Below are 9,396 nucleotides of genomic sequence, written 5' to 3'. Positions count from 1 at the left end.
TAAATTTGTTGAAAAGAATGTTATAGTCATCATGATCATAAGAAAATTCATTTATTTTCCAATCATTTCTTTTTAATCAGAACATCTTACAAAAATCGTTGCCTCAAAAGCTCACTTTTACTTGTCTGCTAAGTGCAACATCTCAGTGATGTTCATGATTAGCTTAGTACACCATTTGTATGTAATTACTTTATTGTACATCATAAATAGTGACTTTTCAACAAAATTATATCTCGAACCTCACAAGAATATGTATATATCACTCATTTGTTACTAGATCTTTGGCTGTTTGTGTTTGATTCAATGGTAAGAATTTTTTTTCTTTTCTAGTGACCAGTTGGAATTATTCTGTGATGGTGCTACTTATGGTATTATACCATACATATACATGTTTTCCACATAATGACTGATAGTATACAACATTATAAAAGTTAATGAGAAGTAATTATTGTCTTTTTATATTCAACAAGTTGCTAATTAGGTTTTGTCACTCAACACAGCAACAATCTTGTCAATAACAGTGTGACTATCATCGAAATAATTAGTAGAACTAAAATTAATCAAGTTACATGTAGTTGAGCCTCAAGCAGGATGGAGGAAAAAAGAAGCCTGTTCAGTTTTAAAAGCCACAGCCCAATTTAAGTATGTAATCTAAAATGTGCTCAGGCTTTGTGACAAATGTAAGGTAATAGTAAAACGCTAAAAATGTAATTAGTGTACATCTCAGAGTGTAAACACAACAGAAAACTGTAGGTCACATAGTAAAATGGAAAAAAGGAGCAAATACCCCAACGTGGAACAGTGAGGAATGAAACACTCCAACATGGCTCAAAGTCATGTACTCCCAGGAATATAATGCGTCTATATACCCTTAAGCGTGCCACAATAAAATGAGTTGTTTAAAACTCACCATGTCATATTGACCAACTTGTTGAGAATAATACACCATTTAAACTATGGTAATTCACCATCATTTTATATATATTTGCTGTTGACCATCTGCTTCATCTGGACCTAATTTTGGACCTGCCTCGTCTCCATCGTCCATGTAGCACTCAATGAAGAACTTCCTTCGCAATATGTTCATTGAGTCTCCTAAGTGAATTTCCTAACAATCTCCACTTTCTGTTTCTTATTTGCAGCTCATTTGGCTTCTAACTGGTTCTTTCCCAGAGTGTTTCGTTAAACATGACATTTGGCCACCATATCCCTAGTATGTTCCTCAGATATTTGTTGTTGAATCTCTCGCAGTTATGGACTGGCTGCTTTCTCACTTACCATGTTTAACAACCATATAGAAGCTCAGTTTTTACATTACTTTCAAATATCCGAAATTTTTTCTCAATGTTACTTCCTCCCCTCTCCAGATGGAGTGAAGAGGTGTAAGGCGACTTTGGCTTTGTTAGTGCTGCTGTTAATGTCCTCTGTTGCACCACAATATAGTTTTATCATGCACCTCTGTACATAAGTAAAATAACAATCTAAATAGCGTCATACGAAACCTACATTCAAAAACATATCCAATATCACACGTTAAACTAACTTAATAATTAATAAAGAATTTCACAACCTAACCTGTACCACGGCGGAAATCAATGACGAGAAGACAAGTAAAACTTGGTGGAAATTCTTGAACAATAATCTGTAAATTCACTCATTATTACCATATGGCTACAGGATAATTGTAGCTTCCCAATATTCAGCAACACACGTACAATTACTTAAATTTGTATCATTAAATGACCAAACATGATATTTAGGCCTCTCCTACTACTTCTCGGCTGATATCGATATGGTAATTTCTCCTGCTCCATCTCTTGGCCATAGGTGATCAATTAATTGTTCTTTAAATCCATAAATTTCGGTAATTTTGAACTTCTGCAAAATGTATGTTAATATGTCGTCAGGAATTGAGTAGCACATCGTGCCCACATTCATAGATAATTCGTTTGATAAGTTTTGGATTATTATTATTATTATTATTATTATTGGTGTTTTGCCCTTAAAGAGCACTTTTGGACTAAACTACATGGCCAGTTCCTTTTGCTGCCTTCCTTGCTGCCCAAACTTCCCTCATCGGCTCACTGTGTTTCTGTTTCCGGTCCTCTGTCCATGCTTCTTGTCAGCTTTGTGTCTTTGGCTTCATCTTGATTGCCTTTTTGGTTGCCCATATTTCTTTCATCTTCCGGCTGTGATCTTGCTTGCGTTCTTCGGTCCATTTTACGCCTGATCGTTTGTCACATTGTATCTCATGTAGTTTACTTTTATTAATGATGTTTCTGAATTTTATTTTCTCCTATACTGGGTCTGCTGTTATGTTGAGTTGATTCAGGGCGTTTTTTCCCTTGCCACCCATTTGTTGTTTCTAGTGGTTACCCAGTCAAAGATCTGTTTGGTCAGTCTGTTTGATGGCATTCTGTATAGGTGTCCATAGAATTGTAGTCTGCGTTTTCTAATCTTTTCTGTGATTGTATCCGTATGCTTTTATAGTTACTCTGTAGGTTTCTTGATCCATATTCCATTGTTGTTATTTGCGCCAAATATTTTCCTAAGTATTTTCCGTTCTCCTTTTTCTAGTTGTCTGATACGTGTATGCCCTAGGATTAGTGTGGTCTCTGCTACATATAGTGCCTCGGGGAGCACCACCGTGTTGTAGTGGCGTAATTTGGCTTTTTGTGAGATAGACTTCTTGTAGTAATGATTCCACACTACTATGTATGCCTTGTCCAGTTCAGTTTTTCTTTCTTCGTTTGAGTCTCTGTTACGTCCACTCATTTGTAGTTTTTCACCGAGGTATTTGAAGTTTGCCGTTTTGTAAATCGTGCCATACTTTGTGTTCAGAGATGAGATTTTCTTTGTGCTCATAAACTGTGTCTTTTCATAAGAGATCGGTAGTCCAGTTTTGGAAGCAATTTCGTGTAGTTTTTCAATAGCGTCTTTTGTTTCTTTTATACCTTTCATGACAATCGCCAAATCGTCTGCAAAAACCAAGCATTTAATCTGTAGGTTTCCTAAGGTTATCCGCTGTTGTGATGTTTCCCCTTTCTTTTATTACCTTATCTAACACCTGATTGAAAAGGAGAGGTGAGAGGCCATCGCCTAGTCGGACACCTATGCGAATTTCAAAGGGCTCTGATAGTTCCCCACATAACTTTACTTTGGAGGTCGTGTTGGTTAAAGTTTGCTCTATGATAGCCAGTGTTTTCTTGTCTACTTTGTATTCTGCTAGAATTTTGAAAAGAGTTTTCCTGTCGATAGAGTCGTACGCCTTTTTGCAGTCGACAAAGGTAATGATCAGGTTCTGTTTGTGTTGTAAAATCATTTTAAGGTTCCAAATTTGTTCCGCCAAGACCGCCCTTTACGGAAGCCTGCTTGGTATTCCCCAATCAAGTGGTCGGTCTGGCATTCTAGTCTGTTTAGTAAAGCTTGAGAGAGGATCTTGTATGTGACCAGTAGCAGGGATATTCCTCTGTAGTTGTTCGGGTCAGTCTTGTCACCTTCTTTGTGTAGTGGGTGTATCAGGGCAGTTTTCCAGCCGTCAGGATTTTTCATGGTCTTCCAGATATCTTCCAAGATCCTGTGGATGTCTTTGGTGAGTTCTGGGTCTTGTAACTTCCAGATTTCCGCGATGATGCCGTCTTCTCCTGGTGCTCCACGACTCTTGAGTGACTTGATTATTTCTTGAACTTCTTCTAGAGTTGGAGGTTCACTATCTGGATTGTACGTGCTAGTTTCTCTCATCATTTCTTCCATAGTGGGGTCCACGTTGTGCAGTTTTTCAAAGTACTTTGCCAGAATGTCACAATTGTTTTTGGTATTAGTTTCTAGGGTTCCATCCACTCTTCTGGAGCACAAGTTGGGTGGTTGATATCCAGTCATACTTTCTCTGAACGTTCTGTAGAAGTTTCTTGTATTGTTCTTCATGAAGTCCGATTCGATCTCCGTCAGTCGCCGTATATCATACCGTCGTGTTACACTGCGAATGATTTTGCTTGATTGCTTTTGTGTTTTCAGGAAGTTCATCCAATTGTCTTGGGATTTATGGCTACTAAATTTTTCCATGCACTGATTCGTTGGTCAATAGCTTGGTCACATGTGTGGTTCAACCAACGGTGTTTCCTTGTGCGTGGTGCTTGTGCTAGTTTCATGGCCTCTCGAATTCTTCCTGAAAGTTGTGTCCAGTCTGTCGTTTTCTCCATTTTAATTTTGTCTAATAGTGGTGTCTGGTTTAAAGTAAGGTATTCTGGATATGGTCTAATAGTTTTGTTCTTCTGGAGCTTTTTCTTGGGCAAAAGACGAGTCCTGATCTGTAGTGGATGGTGGTCTGAGTCGAAATAGCCTTTACGTGTGTCTATGTTCAAAATTTCTTTTTGTGAGTCTTTCTGGACTATTACGTGGTCGATTTGTAGTTCTTGCTTTCCGCTGGAGAATTTCCATGTGGTATGTTTCCGTGTTGGTTTCTTGAATTTTGTTGACATAATGGAGAGGTCGTGGCTTTTGCAAAAGTCTATCACGTGTTTTCCGTTTTTGTTTGTGTCCTTGCGTGGAGAATGTTTTCATGTGGTATGTCTGTACATCTTTTCTTTTCCGAGTTTAGCGTTGAAGTCTCCCAGTATTATTTTGACTCTATGTGCAGGAATTTTTCTGATAGTTTCTTCCATTGTCGTCCAGAAGTCATCAATTTCATCCGGGATTTTCCTGTTCTAGTCATTAGTCGGTGCATGTGCATTGATTATTGTATAGGATTTGTTGGCTCATTTCACTGTGATGGTGCTGATTCTTTCGTTTGGTGACAAAAAGTCAATTATGCTGTCCGTGATGGACCTGTGTACTGCAAATCCTGTCCCAAAAAGCCTAAGGTTTTTCAGTTGTCTCGATGGTTTTCCTTTGTATATTCTGAAATTCTCCATGTTGAAATGGTCTTCGTCTGTGAATCGTGATTCTTGCAGCGAACATATTTTGGTTTGAAATTTTTCGAGAGTGTCTGTCAGTTGTTTCATCTTTCCTGTCTTCAACAGTGGGGTCACGTTGAGTGTGCCGATGTAGTGTTTGCGTTTGGTCTTGAGGGAGTTTGAGAAGCTCCGATTCTTCTCATGATGTCCGTGAGTCCCCGGAATCCGATGCTCACGACAATCCCAGTCTATTGACTGGGGCCTGGGGTAATGAGATTTTTTCGTTGTACCATCACGATGTTTAGTAGTTGGATGTATCGCATGCTGCCGAGTACAGCCTGACTCTCCAGATCAGGAGGTTGGTTGAGGCCGCCACTGACATGTGGAGCAGACGCCATTTATAGCCGTCCACTGTGGAAACAGACGCTACTGGTAGTTTTGGTCCGCCCCGAGTATTTCATTTCCTCGCTACCACCTATATCTAGAAGGCATTCCCCTATCCGCCACCTGGGGAGGCGCTCGGTTGCGGGTCTGCTAACCGCCCCAAGGATAAGTTTTGTATGCTTATAAAATTTTCGACAACTCGTTATCAGTGGTCCACCATGAAACAGACAAACTTCTATGTGTTTAGACAATGATCACTAAAATTTTAGTACGGCATTGTTTGCTATCCACAATGGAAAAAGAAAAAAAAAATGTTTTTAGGTATAAATCAGCTTATATGTGTCAATGTAGTGAGTGTTGGGACCATAAATGGGAAAATTCCTGTATTAGAGATGGGCTAGTAACCCATTCAGAGACAAAATAAACGTACTAGCACTACATCGTCTAGCCTCGGGAAAAGGACGGATTAGCGAGTTACGATATGGGTGAGAAATAGGAGCAAGAGACAGTGGTTTAAGGAAGCCTGGAAAGCTTTCTCCTTGTATGTTAGGTAACTGATGTTAAGGAATTCGAATTAGCAAATCATTTGAAAGGAAAGGAAATAGAATTTACAGAAAAAAAACCATCTGGAACTAGATATGTATATGGCTATACTATGATCTACAGCGCAGTATAATAAGAAAGAAGAACAAGTAAGGGTGTTACCATCTACATTCCTACAAAAAAATAATGTAAAACACTTGACTAGGAAATGAAAAAGGGCGCACTGTTCTATTACTAATTAAAGATACAAGAGCAATCCAAAGAATAATAGCAGCTAACGTCCAACATGAAGGGAATATTGCCTACTCTAAGGTCTTTTTCAAACTATTGCAGGTGATATTAAACAGTATGAATAAAAATCAGATTTTCTTTACGGGAGATCTAAGTGCTAGAAATGGAAACAAACTAACTCCAATAATAGTAGGCACATTTGGCGATACGTATGTGGTGAAAACGTTAATATACTCAGCAATTTTGCTATTTTCTTCAAAACTTAGTAGAAGGGGTCCTGCCTACAAAATATCCGAAGTTACCGACATTATGCAGGTAATAATGTCGCATAATTAGCATACTTTTAATCTCAAAGTTTAGCGGAAGAAAGACGGTCTTGCTACTACATAGTGGCACAGGAGAGGATACTGAAGAGTTGTATACATAATGTAACCTTTTGCACACAGGTATGACATTTATAGTTTCGCATGAGGGCGAGAAAAGCATAAATTTAATTACTGTTAAAATCAACAGCACACAGAAATAAAGAACGCTTCATGCTAACTCACCGCCCAAAAACAAGTAGCATTTAGGGCTACACTCTACAAAGCACACTCACATACTTTGGAAAAATAGACTTACAACCAAATACATCACATTGAAAAAATAAATTCCGTTGTGGTGAATGGGTCCAAAAAATTAAAAGAGTTCATACGCATAATAAGGCATCATATGTCTGGGTCAAATGTAATTAATTACTGCAGACCTATTTTAAAAAAAATAGCGAGTTCTTTCTCCACTGCGAATGAGTTACGATACCTATTATTTTGCAGCGATATAGACTGACTCCTTAAAATTCAACAGAGGGGTTCATAAAATATAATGCTCAGTTTTCTGCCTATTCAGGCATCAGTTTGAAAACCTGTTTTCAAGCACATAAGATTACCTTCTTACCAAAAACTATGCAATCACTCAATCGACACACCATTATGAAGACACCCGTTTGGTAAATATTGTATACTGATGAGTGAAGAAGCCTTATCTACCTGTTGCACATCTTCGTACAACAAAAACCGTCCATCCTTCAAAGTCTTTTTTGAGGTACCAAAACCGAGATAATCGCATTGGGTGGGTGTTCGTGTGTCTCCCACTTGGGTTGACGTGGAGTTTAATATCGTGGGGTTTCCTACAAGTGTGCAGCAGGTAGCGAAGCTGTTCCAAGCATCCGGTTCCCTAACGAGGTGTTTGAGAACTGAGCCTCCCCCACTGTTTTGCTACCCCAGTCGCTCACCCTGAGTACATGTGATATCACCGTTTCTCAGACAGTGTCGTCGTCGATAGCTTTCGTTCCTTGTGTTATCCTATCCGACTTCTGTTCTATGCAGTGTACACGATGGAAGTGATAACAACAACGAAAGGCAGGCCGTGTCTTATCAAGGATGGTCATTGCTACAGTGTTTACAGGTTGAATTAAGAACATATGAACTGGATGTGCTTAAATTATGAACGAAGTAGGTGCAAAGGCCATTTAAAAATTGCTAATGGTGAAATCGTTGCTCAACAGCAACTTCTTGTCCACCTGACAAAACAGATGTGGATATAATGTACAGACTACATAATTGCAGAAAAATAGTTCGTGAAGAAAAGACAGTGCCTGTAGCTCAAATTTTTAAGCAGAAATTTCAAGATTTGAAAGATAAAGTATTAGAATTCGTGGCATATATTCCGAATTACGACAACTCCAACACTCTATTGTGTAAGGCGAGAGGAGGAGCTATTGGGACAACCCAGAACCATGGCTACAGTTCGGAAATTCACCTTAGCGAAGACCTTTTGAAATTAGAGGATGGTAATAGTTTTTTGAACATTGATGATGGCTCTGTTCCAGGCAAGAGGCTTCTAGTATTTACTTGCGAAGAAGCAGAGAAAATCGTTTGTGGCAATGGATCTGTGCTTATGGATGGGACATTTTACAGCTCTTCGAAATAGTTCAAACAATTGTACACAATCCATGTCGACATCGGAAGTACAGAAGAGGCAACTAAGATATATCCTGTTTTATTTGCTTTGCTGCCAGAAAAAAGTAAAAACTGATATGAAAAACTTGTTTTTGGATTGATATCTATGATGCCTGGGTGGTCACCAAAAACTGCAGTGCTAGATTTTGAAATGGCTACAATTAAAGCAATGAATTCAGTGTTCCCTGAAACACACCTTTCCGGCTGTAATTTTCACTTTAACCAGTGTCTGTGGAAGAAGATACAGGAACTGGGACTAGTGGAAGACTACAGGGATTGGGAGGAAGTGCGATTGTTTTGTCGCATGCGTGTTGCAGTGGCACATCTTCCACTTAACATTATCGATGAAGCGTGGATTTTAATAAGGGAATAAATTCCCAGTGGAGAGAAGATCACAGCATTTACAGACTATATGGCTGATCAGTGGATGGAAAATCCTAATATACCTATTGAAATGTGGAATGTTCTTAACCAACGACACAGGGCGCCGAATGCTGTCGAAGGTTGGCATTGAAAACTGAACTCCTGAATAAACTAGAAACATCCAAACGTGTACTTTCTTATTCAAAAGCTGAAGGAGGAAGCGGTGAACGCTATTTTTGAAATTAAAAAAGATTCCATTGGCCTACCTCTTCAAAAAAGGAAGAAGAGGTGCATAGATCTTGACAAAAGATTAAAAAACATTATGAAACAGATGAAGACTCTGGAGATTTCAAAAGGTGTTTAAAATCTCTAGCCTTTTTAGAAAAAATTGAATGTGAGTTTACGATTGATAAAAAAAAAAGGTTATGAATTTACTACTGTAATGTTGAACAACAATAAAAACAACAAAAAATAAACAACAACAGAAACAAAATAAAGAAATAAATAAAAATAAATAAAATGAAAAAAACATTTAAACATGCCTATGAGCTACGTGAATAGCCTGTCCTAAGCCTGGATAAAATGTGAAGGGATGTTCTTATTTTCATGTCAGTGGGAAAGTTCAGGGCTACGATACTTATTTGCAGTCGGAAACAAGAGCGTCACCACGTAGGGGGTCTAGAGATTCGAAAAGTTGGATGATAAAAAATTTACCGTGATGTTCTGTGTGAAAAATTCTAGGATTTGCTATGGGCCTTAAAAATATTGTTGTTTTAGAACGGTATGTGTAAGTACAGCACACATTTTACTAGCATCAATAATTTCGCAAAGTTAACTTGCCGATTCTGGAGTTCCGTCATATATGTCATACGAAACTAATTATTTGTATTTGGCGGATCTCATTCACAAAAGTACGCTTTCAACGGTATATCTAAAATTCTAATATAAAATCTGCTATTTATTTAATTTTTAACTCAACAAAACTG

This window comes from Schistocerca piceifrons, chromosome 8, assembly GCF_021461385.2.
Source record: "Schistocerca piceifrons isolate TAMUIC-IGC-003096 chromosome 8, iqSchPice1.1, whole genome shotgun sequence".
Classification (NCBI taxonomy): domain Eukaryota; kingdom Metazoa; phylum Arthropoda; class Insecta; order Orthoptera; family Acrididae; genus Schistocerca; species Schistocerca piceifrons.
This window is presented reverse-complemented; position numbering follows the sequence as displayed.